This window comes from Pelobates fuscus, chromosome 1 (assembly GCF_036172605.1).
Source record: "Pelobates fuscus isolate aPelFus1 chromosome 1, aPelFus1.pri, whole genome shotgun sequence".
In the NCBI taxonomy this organism is placed as follows: Eukaryota; Metazoa; Chordata; class Amphibia; order Anura; family Pelobatidae; genus Pelobates; species Pelobates fuscus.
The window spans coordinates 470,813,297-470,829,661 of NC_086317.1; the positions used below are offsets into that span (position 1 = coordinate 470,813,297).

Sequence of the window (16,365 nt, forward strand, 5' to 3'; positions counted from 1 at the left end):
CATTCCGCTACACAGGTTAATAAATTAACACCAATTTTCAGTTCTGAAGGAGTAAAGCAGGAAAGAGAATTACAAGAATTAGAATACACAGTTTGTTTTGGTTTTGGTTTTGTTTGTTGTTGTTGGTTTGTTTGTTTAAATAATGTTTGGGTAAGTGAAGTCTCCACAGACTGATTGTTCCCCAGTTTATCCCTGGTGGATCCTTATGGTTTGATCACAGTACTGTTCGTATCTGATCACACAATGTGTGTCTGTCAATGTGCTCGTTTTGGCAATGCTGAGCAGAGATCACACTCTCACACATTTGCTCACTGGATTACAAGGTTAGGAATCTCCCAGCACCCCTCCCTCTGGCTGTGCTGCAATTTAATGTGAATGAGAGGAGGAGGCGAGTGCAGGCTGGTTTATTGTGCTGTAACCAAAGCATAGACACAGCAGCACTCAGAGCTGGGAACATGCAGTCTACAGGAGGCTGAGTGGGGCTTCCATAACTGAGGGGAGGATTCTGACAGTGGAGAGGACAATTCTATAACAGTAGAGTGAAGGATTCCACAACACTGGAGTGAAAGATTCTATAACAGTAGAGTGGAGCCTTCTATGACAGTGGAGAGGACGCTTCCATGATATTGGAGTGGAGGCTCCTGTGTGAGCTGCCTGGCTGGTTGGAATAACCTTTCTCCTGCATGGTAAGTTTATGGTGGCAGTAATGGGGTAGGACGTTAAAGGTGCTTTAATCTAAAGGACTGATGAGTCCTGGGTCTGGCTATTACAGGGTAAAACATGTGGGCACCTGCTGTAATCTTACTGACTTTTGTTAGATATTTTTGTTCTCTATGTACATCACATGGAATACCCCTACACATGCCTTGTCATGTGCAGAAATTCCATTATTTTGTGTGTGTGTGTGTGTGTGTGTGTCCATAATATGTTTGTTTTAAAGAGCTTGCAAGCTAGTGACCCATTACTTACTGGACCAGCCTTCCCTGAGCTGAGAAAGGTTGGTGAATTTGGTGATTATCATTATTATACTTTATTATACTTTATTATTATTATGTTATTATTTATATAGCGCCAACAAATTCTACAGTGCTTTACAATGGGTGGATGAACAAACATGTAATTGTAACCAGACAAGTTGGACACACAGTAATAGAGGGGTTGAGGACCCTGCTCAATGAGCTTACATGCTAGAGGGAGTGGGGTAAAATGACACAAAAAGGTAAGGATAGTACTAGACTAGTGACAAGAGAGGAATCAATCAGGAGCTATTAACAGTTTAATTGATACGCTTTTATGAAGAAGTGGGTTTTTAATCATTTTTTTGAAGGAGCAGGGAAGTGAGTTCCACAGGAACGGTACAGCCCTCGAGAAGTCTTGAAGGCGAGCATCAGAGGTGGGAGTACGGACAGAAGATAGACGTAAGTCTTCAGCAGAGCGTAAGGGCCTAGACGGGACATACTTGTGTATAAGGGAGGATAGATAGGTGGGAGCAGAATTAAGTAGAGATTTGAAAGTAAGAACCAGAATTTAGATTGAGCCCTATATCTTACAGGAAGCCAATGCAGGGACTGACAGAAGGGTGAGGCATGGGAGGTGCGGGTGGTCAGGAAGACGAGCCTCGACACCGCATTCATTATGGACTGTAACGGCGCAAGTTGGGAGCACGTAAGACCACTGAGAAGCGGATTACAGTAGTCAAGGCGAGAAAGGACAGTGGAATGGACCAGCACCTTAGTCGCATCTGGCGTTAAGTAGGGGCGGATGCGCGTAATGTTTTTGAGATGGAAGTTACTTTATAACTTTTACTCGTGTCTCTGCTTATTGATGTGACAATTCTGCAGTTCCAAGATGTTCTGCAGCAGCTGTGATTTCATGTTTTACATGACACCTCCATCCTTTCTTCTGACGGACCATTGAGTTTTTCCTACTTTTATTACCTGAGTGTCACATTGTCAGCAACATGTATACATCTCCTGTAATTGTATCGAGTGACCAATTGATTTGACCGACATAGTGCCCCTAGTGGTGACTGGTATGTTAGCGCAATGAGATTTGTTTACAGAACTGCCATGACTTGATATTGGATCATTTATCTTTTTTGAAAAGAATGTGTATTCACTAAACCTGTAATTGTAGAAAATTGTAAACATCGGTTTAGTCAACAATTCTCATATCAGTAGTATTTCTATTGCTGGTTCCAAGATAGAAGTAAACACAGGGCTGTGGATTTTTACATTTTATTTATTTTAATTTTCAGGCCTCGCCAACACATAATAGTTAAATATAGGAGATAAGTAAACATGATAATACAATTGATGGAAAGTGATGTTTTCTCTTTAAGCAGTATTTCATTTGGAGAACTAACCACTGAGCTGCATTTAGGTGTCCATGCTGACAGGTGCCCACTGGTCCCATTCCCTGCCCAGGGCAATAAATGAAGAGTCTGTGTGTGCCCACCCACTGCGTGCCATTCTAGACTAACTGAGTTCATTCATTAAACGAATGACATCAGTAGTGGGAGGGGGCGGTAATTACTGTCACTGCGCCCTCGTGTTACTTGGTAATGATGGAGAAAGTCATTAGGTTATTTGTTTGGTTTTTCCAAAAGGATCTATATTAACACAAAGTTAACCCCAAAGTGCAAAATTCACAAACTAGCCTAGAGATGGGGGGGAGGGGGGCAGGGGGGGGGGGGGGGGGGGCGATTAGGCTGGTGTCTCACGTTAAATGTCCATCTTCCCACTCAGATAAATTTATGTAGAACAACCTGGTCACTGGTATAAATAAAAGAACCAATAAATAAATGATTTAGGTAATTATCACTCGCCGTATAAAACACACTGTGAACTGTCACTGTTTAATGGCAAACAGGCACTAACAAAGTATGACAATATAACCTCTAGTCTAATTAACTCACTTTAATAAGAGATTAATACACACACGTTGTCTCTTGTTTTCAGTGGAGATTAATCTGCTAATTCTAATTAGAAAATAAAACACAGGAAGGAGGGTTCACTCAATATGATGGATAGATAGATAGATAGATAGACAGATCGAACACAATGTACTTAAAGGGGCATGTTAAGCACCATCTGTACTGCGGCTCATTTAAGTGGTTATGGTGCTACGCTCACATTTTGTTCATTTTTCTGAAAGAGGTTTACTTAACCCTGGGCTCATTCCCAGCTTCTCGACTCTCCTGCCACCACTTCAGTAATGTTGAAGATTCACTTTACAGAACCATCCAACCTTCCACAGCAGAAACAGGCTGGGAGTGATGGGATAACCTGATCCCCAGCGCTTATAGCCTGATATTTCCATCCAAGGTTGGACAGTTTTAGATAAATAACACGTATGTGAATACTCAGCATTATACAGGCAGCTGCCGAAAGTGGTTTTAAATCTTTCCACGGAGGGCCCCCAAAGACACAAAGAACCATAACCACTACAATTAGCAGTGAGTGTCCCTTTAAGTACAAGGCATTATCTACCTGTCTGTCCTATTAACTAGAATTAAACTTTACGAATGGAATAACACATTTTTTTTCACATTGCAAAAGAAAAAAACATTTTGTTTAATTTAGCCACGGCTGTCCTCAATTTAAAAATGATTTTCCATTAACTGCTCATCACAGAAGATACATTGTTATTTTCGCATTCGTTTCGTTATATACAGATGGTTTCTAGATGAGTTGTGTTACATCCGATTTCACATTAAGATTTGTTGGTTCATTGTAAATATTATCAATTTGGATTACGCCAACATTTGTTAAGGGTTTGTATTTACCTAAATAAATACACACAATAACATAAACTGAATTTCAGAGATAAGGGACACATCCGTTCCTTGAAACATTATTAAAACGAGGAAGTCAGAACCTGATTCATTTTTCCCTAAATAAATGGCTTAACTCCCTTGCTCTGTAATTATCAAGTCATAGCTTTGTTCTTACAGAATGACAATAAGAAAGTGTTCGATAAACAGAATTACAATGCGTGTTCGTTGTGACTTATATCGTGCCTCTAAACTGTTTGTAATGTTTACGGTGCTCAAGCTTGGCATTGACTTGTTCTTTCTATTCTTGCTGCCGAATCCATTTCATAAACTCCGCAATTAAGTTCAGTATTATTATTTATTATTATTAACGCCATTTACATAGCGCCAACAGATTCCGTAAAGCTGTACAATTTATGAGAGGGGAGGATTTAACTATAAATAGGACAATTACAAGAAACCTTACAGGAACGATAGGTTGAGTAGGACACTGCTCAAACGAGATTACTGTGTATAGGAGGTGGGCCCGGTGGGGTGTAAAACACAATAGGACAGGATTGTCAGCTTGGACAATGCTGAGTTGATGTTTCACATCGATAAGAATCTTGAAACATGTTTCTATGAACATGAATTGAAGTTATTGGGTTGTCTGACGAGTTTGTTTTTAGTTACAGCTGAAGTTTATTGATGTCCCAGAGGGCTTAGCTCCACAAAACTCAGCAGTGTTGCCTATGCACTGAGACAGTATTTCATTTGATAATATAAGCTATATCTGATGAATTTTACTGTCGTAGAGTCTCAATACCCTATCTATTTTAATGAGGAGAGTTGAACCCAGCTTGTTTGCTGCAGAGTCCCAGAATCCAGATAACTGTTTTGCAATACGAACTTTATTAGAATTTCCATAGTTGATCTATTTTCAAAAACAGCAGAAAATCAAAAATGTTAAACAAAATGAAAAAAATAAAAATTCAAATTCAACTCATCACATGCTAAAGAAAGTAATCTGTAACCCTCTAACTATTGGGAAATGTAACTCCCAAGGTCAATTGACAGCCATAGAAGTTTCTCACAATAACCCCCCCCCCCCCCCCCCCCCCCCGTCACTTCCCTGTTGATTAAGGGGAATTTCCCAATTTTGTATAGGCAACTAATCTACCCAGTGAATTGGGTTCACTTTCCATCTTAGGTAATGCAGGTGTATTGACCCAGCATTCATAAATTTGCTTCATAAATGAACGAGTATCTTTCAAGGAAAACATTTGTTAAACTTCCTCATACTTCAACTATTAAACATAGTGTGAGGATCCTTCATTGTATAGATCTTTCTAACTCCTTCATTGGTGAGTTTGTTATAAAATATATGTTCATTTTATTAACTTTCGGAACACATTCATGGTTCAAGGAGGAGCAGATTACAGACTGATTCCTCCTGGATGGTAGGTCGTCTGAGTTCCTTACGTAGAATTACAAAATACACAGAAAATAACAGAAAACAACTTCAGGAGATACCTGCAAATATAAAACATATTAAAAGATATCTTTTGGGTTTGTTTTTTCATTCGTTTAATTAAAGCTTTTTAAATCAATCTAATTCTGCAGTAAATCTTACAGATTTAGAAAAAGGGACCTAAATAGGCAAATGATTGAAGCGAAAGTTGTGTGGTTCTCCGACAGTACCGAAAAACAGCAGTAATGCAATCACAGACCAGGAACACTAAAGCATTACACATGCAAACCTGCCGAAATGTTTTACCTACCTCTCTGCCTCCTGTGACATCATGGATTTATGGCTGCCCTTCCCAAAATATGAATCTTCACCTATCTTTCTTTTAACCCACCTATTGCATTTCTTACCCCCTTTATTGTATCTTATCCCCCACTTTTTAAATGTTTGTGTTTTACATTCCCCGTTGTGTGTCTCGTTCCCCCCACAGTACCTGTTTGTGTCTCTTTCTCCCCTGGTTTCTTTGTGCATCTTCCCCCAGCCAATTAGTTTATCTCTTTCCCCCTCCCCCAACTTATCTTGTGTCTCTTTCTCCCCCTTCCCAACTCCTCTTTGTGTCTCTTTCTTCTCCCCCCAGGCTCCTGCATGTGGCTTTCTCCCTGAGACCTTTTGTTTGTCTCTTTCAGGCCCCCCACCCTCCTTATGTTTGTACCAGCCCTACCTTCCTCCACCATGGTCCAATTCTATTGGGCATGCACAGCAAGTGCTGCACTAATCCAAGCTTATACACAGAAAAGCATTCGATTCAAAGGATGAGCAAACATGCTTTACGCTTTTCAAGCTTATTCACCCTTGATAATAGAGTGATAATAGGGCAAATTAAGCGATTTTAGAACAGTTTAACTTCTTACCTGGGTTCAACAAGCGCTGCTCCCCACCTCCTCTACATCCCCTCCTGCAGTGTAGGACATATTGTAAGAACTTTAATTATTACATGTGTGCACTATTCACAATTGTATTATAGCACCTTCATAATATAGTCAGAGTCATCACAAATTTTAATTGTCTTAAAGACACAGTGCACCCTTTTAAAAATGTTATTTCTAGAAATTTGGCTAAGAGCATCAGCTGATCACTCCCTGCAACTCCAGTCTCATCTCACTGAGCAGTGGTAGAGCTAGGGAGTGCCACCCAATCAACTCTAAAAAAAAGGGGGTGACAGAGCCAGTCTGTCTGGTGAGAGGTATAAAGCTTCCAAAAATGCTTTCAAATTATAATAGTTATGTATGTAATAATAATGTCTACATATTGTAAATACAGTTGCCTGGTTACAACCAAGCTTTTGTTGCAACCTGCACAAAAACCCTGCAATGTGCCCAGAGCCCTTTTTTTAGCTGCTGCCTTGTAACTCTTTCAATATCGTTCCTTGAATGCACCAGGTGAGGGGTATGTCATTCATAGTCAAATTCTTCTTATTTCTAAACATCTATTTAATGAATATTATTCATGTAGACATTTCCTATACAATTATATTAATGTCTACATTTAAATTGCCACAGAAGCGGCACTGTTTGTATGATATGCACCAACTGAATTTATGTACTACATGTTGAAACAATTGTTTTCTACATTGTATAACTCGTAAAGATTTTTACGGTGTAATTCCTGGAATTATCTTCTGTAAAACAGTCAAAATTAAGTTTCACTCTGTAAAAACCTTTGTAGGAAAGACATTTTACTGTAAACCACTGCTTAAAATTCTGGACATTTTTTTTGTCGTCAGTATTAGAAACATTTATTTTTTTTCAATGACAAATTAATCGTTTTCAGCCACAGATGGCTGTCTGCAGAGAGTCAAATGGTTGAAATATCAGTTTCCTGTAAACCCATGTTAAACAATCCAAGAGAAGAGAAACGGCATTGTTATTCTAAGAAATCTGCTAATCAGCTTGAAAATGAAAACATTCGTTTCAGTCTATTAAACATCCTCCATGGGTAAAATATGTGATTATAAGAGGGGTCAGCTGCTTAGTGACAAAAAAAAAAACAGGACTGTCTTGGGAAATCTATGGCACTTGTCACATATGCCTCCAGAATTTGATTTAATCTCCAAATTGATCTCTCTAGCATCCAAGCACTGTATAGTGTTATATTGTCACAGATGAGATAGACCAGTTGGTGCTATGCGTTATATGTGGTTTAACCCCTTAAGGACACGTGACATGTGTGACATGTCATGATTCCATTTTATTCCAGAAGTTTGGTCCTTAAGGGGTTAATCTTGTGTGCAATGTTTAGTTTAGACTGGGTGACCTCCCAATAGGAGTTATCACAGGAAGTCATATATAAATTGGGGGATAATGTATGGAAAACATGTAAATAACTACTGTCACGCAGTGATGTAAGCACAGATCTAAGGGGTGTATAAATTGGGGAGGTCGGAACAGTTTAAGCATTTAGTTCTTTGAGAGCTTAAGAGGTAGTGGCTTATCTTACAGTTCAATACGACACTGAGCACACAGAAAGAGGTATGTACGTGGATGTGTGTGATTACAATTGTGAAGATTTATAGCTTCAAAAAAAAAAATAGTCAAATTGTTTTATAGTGTAATGTATTACAATGTATATGTATGGTGGTATATACGTATGTAGTGCACATTTATATGCGTGTTGATATTTATATATTTATGATTATATTTATAATTTGTATTACATACATTGGTATGTTGTGGGGAATGTATATATGATGTATGCGTGGCCATATATGTAGGAATTTCTATACAGCAGTGATATGATACAGAAATGCTGTTACGGATCACTGTATTAGGCCACGTTCAACCTTGGGAACCATGTTTCAGCCCGGGGTAAAGTGCAGTGTGTGCGCACGCACGTGCAATATATGTGATGTTGTGTGACTCTGTAAAAAGCTAAAACAGCGAGTCAGGTGAGCAGGCAGGTAAAGGTACATTGTAAACGATCAGGGAAGGAGCCTGCCCGTCAGCAGATAATGGGAGTTTGTTCAGTTCGTAGAATTGTTAGTTTTTATGTTGCTTTGATTTACCGTCTCATTCTGCCTCTATTCCTGTGCTGTTAACAAAATGCATATTGTGAGATCATATATATTGATATATAATGCAGACACGAAGGTGAACATAATACTAAAGGAATTTATAAATATGATCATTACATCTCTTCTTTCAGAGTACATGCCCTGACTATCACTAGTCCTAGCCTCTTTCAACTTCTGTCTCTACAATTTCTGTCTCTACTGCCGTGTCTCATCAATACTTCTCACTCACTGTTTGTCCTTCAAATCTCTTCTTCTCTATCAATCCCTTTTTCTTTATCTCACTCCCCTCTCTCTATCTCTCCATCTGTGCCACTCTCTATGTCCCTTTCTCCATCATACCATTTTCTAACTCACAATGTCTCTCCCTCCTGGTGACCAATCTGTCTCCCTTCATTTCTCCCAATGTCTATCCCCCTTGTAAACATATTTTCTCTCCATTGCTACTATTTGTTCCTTTCTCTCCATTTCTACCATTCGTTCCTTGCTCTCCATTGCTACCATTCGTTCCTTTCTCTCCATTTCTACCATTCGTTCCTTTCTCTCCATTGCTACCATTTGTTCCTTTCTCTCCATTTCTAACACTATCGGAAACTCCTATTTTGTGTGTCTCTCAATCCCTACCTGTCCTCCTCTTTCATTCTGTTTGTGCCCATCTCTAATTCTCTCCGTCATTCCTTCTTTTCCATGTCCATCATTTTCTCCCTCGTTTCTTTCCCATTGTGACCCACCAATATCCCTCAATTGTTCTCAAACTATTTATTCCATTTCTCCCTCTTACTCCAAAATGCACATCCAAACACCCCCCACTGTCCTCCTGTCTTCTTAACTTTAACCCACTCTCTCCCTCTCCATTTTAACCCTCTTCTCACCTCTCTCTACCCTTCTCTCACCCCTTTCCATACACCCCCTTTTATCAGCAATTTACTCTTCTGTAATATCAATTATTCTGTTATTTATCACTATTTACTTTTCCTAATCATTCATATTAAAATAGATTTTGCAGTAACATGAGGATCCTTTAGACCTTGTTTAAAGGACGCGCCCGCCATGTGTTCTATCGTGGTCACTTGGATAAAATGTCACCAAAGGCAAAGCAATGCATAGCATTTTATTTAGCGCCGTATCTATTACAGGTGGAATCAGGTACAGAATTACCTAGCAAGGAGGTAGAAAAAAAAAAAAACATTGTTGAAATGAAAGAAGCTTTTTAATTCTATCGCTTCACTTTCCGACTGTAATGAAATCCGAGCGAGTAGCTCGGAAAGATTTGTAAACGAAGGTTTGCTCTTGTAAAACCTCGGTAAGCACTCAGTATAACTGGAACTGTTCCCAGATCCTGCACACTGAGAATGCTGAGCGATACACTGTCTACTTGCAATCAGAGTATGTAGTATCCCCAATGGAATTACGGAACATTTAAACTCGTTGTTTGAGGCGTCCAGAAATCAGTCTAATGGTTTCTCAGTATGGCTATTAAGCCGGGATAATTCATGATTCACTATTACGGAATGTGTTCTGGGATTAACTGCTGCTGTATGTGCAGTCACTGGATTGTAGTGTCATATTTAAAAAAAAGATTACTCACTATACACATTTGTAAGTAAACACATAAACAAGCATGCGGTATTATATCTTTAGCTGTTGCTATGTGTTCTGCAAATACTTGTTCTGTTTTAACTGCTGTCAAACGTAAAAACGTAATATGTTTATTTTCGATGTTAGAATGTCCCTTGTTCTATTTATTTTACTGCTTCCTTCCCTCCCTTACCTTTTAAATGAAGAAAAAATAAATTAAACGTACCTGTTATCCAGTGTATCTCAGAGAGAAACATTGGGGGCATAGCGGACAATGTGCCGTAATCGCCAAGAAGCGCAGATCTAATGCTCCTCATAGAGCATGTTGTGTTGATAATGAACATGAAGGTCCAAGGTAAATTGAAGTTCTAAAGCGTATCAATTGAACTGTTAATAGCTCCCGACTGATTCCTCTTCTGCAACTGTCACTAGTCTAATACTATCCTTACCTTTTTGTGTCATTTTATCCCACTCCCTCTAACATGTAAGCTCATTGAGCAGGGCTTTCAACCCCTCTGTTCCTGTGTGTCCAACTTGTCTGGTTACAACTACATGTCTGTTCATCCACCCATTGTAAAGCGCTGCGGAATTTGATGGCGCTATATAAATAACAACATAATAATAATAAAGTGCCTCTAGTGGCTCTCAGTTTGATGAAGATCAGCAACATTTCAGCTCCTAACACGGCCATTATCAAGCTATCAATATAACAAAACACAACCATATTCATAGAGTAGAATTGTTTGCCAATTAGTAGGACGTGTCAGTATTTAAACAGATCAGATAGTCAGTATTTTTAGAGCTTCATAAGGCCACATATTTGGTGACTGCATTGCAGGTGTATTATTCACATAAAATGCAGCATTTCATAATGTTTTAAAGGGTACAGTTTCAAAACTACCGTATATACTCGAGTATAAGCCGACCCGAATATAAGCCGAGGCCCCTCATTTTACCCCCAAAAACTGGGAAAACTTATTGACTCGAGTATAAGACTAGGGTGGGAAATGCAGCAGCTACTGGTAAATTTCTAAATAAAATTAGATCCTAAAAAAATTATATTAATTGAATATTTATTTACAGTGTGTGTGTATGAATGCAGTGTGTGTATGAGTGCAGTGTGTGTATATGAGTGCAGTGTGTGTGTATGAGTGCAGTGTGTATATGAGTGCAGTGTGTGTGTATGAGTGCAGTGTGAGTGTGTGTATGTGTTGCAGAGCCTTGGTGGGGGGTGGGCATTTTTATTATTTTTTTTATTATTATTTTAATAATTTTTTTGTTATATTATTATTTTGTATTTTATTATTATTTTTAAAATATTATTATTTTATTATTATTTATATTTATTTTCGTCCCCCCTCCTTGCTTGATACATGGCAGGGAGGGGGGCTCTCACTCCCTGGTGGTCCAGTGGCATTGACAGTTCAGTGGAGGGGGGCTAGCAGAGAGCGTTTACTTACCTCTCCTGCAGCTCTTGTCAGCTCCCTCCTCCTCCGCGCTGGTCCGGTCAGCTCCCTCTGCAAGTCCCAGTGTAAGTCTCGCGGCCGCGCTATGACCCCGCAGAGGGAGCTGACCGGAACGACACGCGGAGGAGGAGGGAGCTGACAGGAGCTGCAGGAGAGGTAAGTAAGAGCTTCCTGCCAGCCCCCCTCCTACACAGCCCCTTGTCTGTATTATGGCAATGTAAATTTCCATAATACAGACATTGACTCGAGTATAAGTCGAGTTGGGGTTTTTCAACACAAAAAATGTGCTGAAAAACTCGACTTATACTCGAGTATATACGGTAGTCACAGCATAGATGAACTGTATCCGTAAAGAGGAATGGAATTTGTTTCTATGATGGTTTCTAAATAAAATAAACACTATTTGGCGTATGGAAAATTGCAAATAATTTTCTTCATTTCGCAATAGCTATCTGTTACCAACTGCAGGTATTTCAGTATATAACAACCAAGAGAAATAAGTCAGGTGTGATGTACGATGCAAACCACCCCCAACCTACCTGTCAATCTTCCTTGCCCACCTTCCGGGTTTAGGTGGACAGGGATGAGATCAGGCTGCATAGTGCTCAGTGCAAGGGGCGGGTTTTCCCATGAAATGGGCAGAGCAATCCCTATAGAGAGTGCATAGGTGATTGACAGAACGCCCCATCAATTGGCAAAAAAATTAAAGTAATTCAAAGTAATTCTCAACATTTAAGTCACAAAAGCTGAATTAGAAAAAGTCTCCAAGTCAGTTCTATTTTAAGTTTTGCTGTTTTGTCCTTAAATTTATGTGGAATTCGCTTTGAATTCCCAGCAATTCTCACTTTAATGAATAACCCTGACAAATTCTTTGATATCTCTCAAATATCTGGACTGGAATGGCCGCATTCTGAGATAGATTTACGGTGGGCTGGGGAGGATGAAGTCTATCCAATAAAGAACAAGTTGCAATGATTTGACAACCAGACACAGAAGATGAAGTCATGATGTGAAATTAAGGATGGGGGTTGTAGTGTTACACAGTTATAAGAAGTAAGGAATCATTCACTATTCTAGTCTAAACTTTGCATCTAGGTGTCACACCACTGTTTATTAAATAGATGATCCCAATGTATTACACTATTCCTTTTGTACTAATTATCCCTCTTTTTAACCAAGGAGATACAGTTGTATCTCTCAGCTGTACTACGTAACTGTTTCTGCAGGTTCATCTCTACCATTTACTATTGTGACATTGATGAATGTATCAGGGATTAGCATTTCAAGTCCTACTCTGTTACACATACCTTAACGTTACTCCACATTACAATTTTAGAGGGTCCGTGGCGCACTCACCAGGGATGAATGTTCACTCTCCAATAGCTAATGGGCAAGTGAAGATTGATTACCATTAGAGATGGTATGTAATCTCTATCTCTAATATATGGCCAGTTCTAAGGGTATAAGCCAAACATATGTTTGAAACCGCTTAGGGAAAAAAAGCTCTGTATTTTAAAATGAAGTGTTATTTTTGGGATATTGTATAGTGTGTGCTATCATGTTTTAATTTATGCTATATTTTATGTCCATCCTTTAACCCATGGCCTTTTGCAACAATTATTATTAGTGTCTTCACTGATCAGTGAGTTTCTTGGTGAGCTTAATAAAAAAAACATCAGTGTACCACTTCCAAACAATAATTCAGACGTGGCTTTTCGTTTTCTCATAAATGATGAGAATTGAAAATTTATATTTATTTAGTAATTGTTCTGTGCAGGTGTAGTTTCTCCTAGAAAGTGCATTAGCCAAGTATGCTAACAGGTAAAGCAAAGAGAATTAACCAGACCTGTTATTTTATTCGGCAACAACATGTAAATGTTTAGACCGTTATTATGACTACAGCTATGACAACAAAGCTTCTCAATCAGTACACTCTTCACGAGCCACATGGGTAAATAATATAATTAATCGGCACAGACTGAGTGGTGGGAAATTCAGAAATAATTGTGTAACAGTAGTAGATTACTTTCCCGATAAAATGTTTTGCTCAAAGGGCAGATGATTTAATTCCGGCGCCCACTCGCTTTTTACCATGTCTTGCTGTTAATAGTTCAATACAATTATAGAGGGAATATGTACAAATTATTTGTGTCCCTTCTCTACCCTTTAGCCTTTGCTCCCCTGTCTCTGAACACCCAAGATTTGTTTTCAGCACTGACTTTTGTAAGACTCTGTAATGCCAGGTGGGTAGAATATGGTATTTGTCTCTGAAAATAATTTTTTGCTTCATGAAAAAAATGTGAAGGTTCACAGTACGACTTCTGATATTCCTGAGACCCTTGTTTTATAGTGTTATATTCCCATGCTTGTAGGTACTACAAAGAATTGTCACATATACAATCCAACCACTTTTTAGCTACATTTACTATAAACTTTGAACTCTCCCATCCCTGACGTAGTTCACCTAGCAGGACTCTATGAACCCAACAACCTACACAATACATTCACTTGTATCTCTTTGCCTCGGTAAACCCAACAATCTACACTATAAATTCACTGTTACCACTCAACCTCGATAAGCCAACAGCCTACGCTATGAATTCACTTTTACCACTCAACCTTGATAAGCCAACAATCTATGCTTTAAATTCACTGTTACCACTCACCCTCGATAATACCAACAGCCTATACTATGAATTCACTGTTACCACTCAACCTCGATAAGCCAACAGCCTATGCTATGAATTCACTGTTACCACTCAACCTCGATAAGCCAACAGCCTATGCTATGAATTCACTGTTACCACTCAACCTCGATAAGCCAACAGCCTACGCTATGAATTCACTTTTACCACTCAACCTTGATAAGCCAACAATCTATACTTTAAATTCACTGTTACCACTCACCCTCGATAATTCCAACAGCCTATGCTATGAATTCACTGTTACCACTCAACCTCGATAAGCCAACAGCCTACGCTATGAATTCACTGTTACCACTCAACCTCGATAAGCCAACAGCCTACGCTATGAATTCACTTTTACCACTCAACCTTGATAAGCCAACAATCTCTACTTTAAATTCACTGTTACCACTCACCCTCGATAATTCCAACAGTTTACACTATGAATTCACTGTTACCACTCAGCCTCAATAAACCCAACCGCCTATGCTATGAATTCACTGTTACCACTAATCCTTGATTAACCCAACAGCCTACGCTATTAAATTCACTTTTACCACTCAACCTTGATAACCCCAACAGCCTATGCTATAATTTCATGGTTAACGCTTTTTAAAACCGTTGTGACTCCTGGGTGACTAACATTTTATTGCTTTATAACCCTTTTCCTTACCATCTGTTCTTTAAATTATCAGTAATATTTTTAAATCTAGTTAAACTTATAATGCACTAACTATTCTACAGTGTAAACATCATAATACGCCTACCATGCTAAAATGCATGAGATCTGTTGCAAATTGCTCTAGTTATCCTTAATGACTTGAGACAGGTAAGGAGGAAAGCCCTTGTACTGTAACCTATTTAAGCAGCTACAGTGTTTGTTAGATTTGTACAGTGGGTTTGTAGGTTGCCCAGGGACATCCTGATATAGAGTTGATTTGATCTCCTCTCGACCATTAGAGCCATTGCCATTACTTTTGGATCTATCTTCAATGCTTATTGTGTGAAGATAAAAGGCCATGGAAAATGATTGTGTGAGTGAATCTTGAGAAAGCACTACACACGTGCCAGTTAATGGATATGCATGATATTAACACGTGCCCAGTGACAGATGGCTATAGAACAAGAAGCCATGAGCTTTCTTTTGGTCCTTATCATTATTATTATCGCGGTAACAGATTCCGTAGCACATTACAATATTATGAGGGAGGAATTAACTATAAACAGGACAATTACAAGAAAACTTACAGTAACGATAGGTTGAAAAAGACCCTGCTCAAATGAGCTTACATTCTATAGGAGGTGGGGTATAAAACACATTAGGACAGGAAATATCAATTAAATAAGGTGGGAGTGAAGCAGAGCTGGAGGAGAGAGTGCTGCCCTTTAGGAGAGGGCAAGAGACAGGTATGTGAGGTAGAGGTTACTCTGGGAGGCCATAAGCTTTCCTAAAGAGATGGGTTTTAAGGCCCTTCTTAAATGATTGAAGACTAGGGAAGAGTCTGATGGCAGTAGGCAGGCTATTCCATAGGAAGGGAGCCGCACGCGAGAAGTCCTGAAAGCGTGAGTTGGCCGTACGGGTGCGAGCAGCGGACAGGAGACGGTCTGAGCGGAGAGACCGAGAAGGTGAAGAGATATAAGAGGGGGTAGAATTGTTCTGTGCTTTATAGGTATGGGTTAGCACTTTGAATTGACTCCTATAGGATACAGGGAGCCAATGTAAGGACTTACAGAGGGATGATGTATGACAGGACTGACTAGAGAGGAAAATCAGTCTGGCGCAGCATTGAATACAGACTGTAGCGTGGCAATATGGCTATTGGGAAGACCAATTAGGAGAGAGTTACAATACTCCATGCAAGAGATAACTAGAGCATGGACAAACTCTTTTGTAACATCTTGTGTAAGAAAGGGGCGGATGCGGGCAATGTTTTTAAGGTGGAATTGGCATGATTTGACAACAGACCGAATGTGTGGCTCAAAGGTGAGGCCAGAATCAAAAGTAACACCAAGACAACGTGCTTGTAAGGATGGGCTGATATGGGTACCACCAATCTGAAGGGAGAGCGAGAGAGGAGGATTAATGTTATGAGGAGGAAAGACAAGAAGTTCTGTTTTGGAAAGATTCCGTTTCAGAAAGCGGGAGGACATCCAATCAGAGACAGAAGAAAGGCAAGAGGTAACACGTTGCACGACATCAAGGGAGAGGTCCGGGGAGGAGAGATATATCTGGGTGTCATCAGCATACAGGTGGTATTGGAATCCAAATGAGGTAATAAGTTTGCTAAGAGAGGCAGTATAAAGAGAAAATAGAAGCGGACCAAGGACAGAACCTTGGGGGACTCCAA

The 16,365-nt window shown here is 39.4% G+C and overlaps 1 protein-coding gene across 2 annotated transcripts in view; it reads left to right on the plus strand.

Annotated features, from left to right (window-relative positions):
• Positions 1-376: 376 nt before the first annotated feature.
• Positions 377-16,365, plus strand: part of P2RY2 (purinergic receptor P2Y2) — a 41,837-nt gene continuing 25,848 nt past the window's right edge. For both annotated transcript variants that reach the window (XM_063431618.1, XM_063431626.1), the window contains exon 1: positions 377-686. The gene's annotated coding sequence lies outside the window, so the exon portion shown is untranslated. The remainder of the gene's footprint in view (positions 687-16,365) is intronic.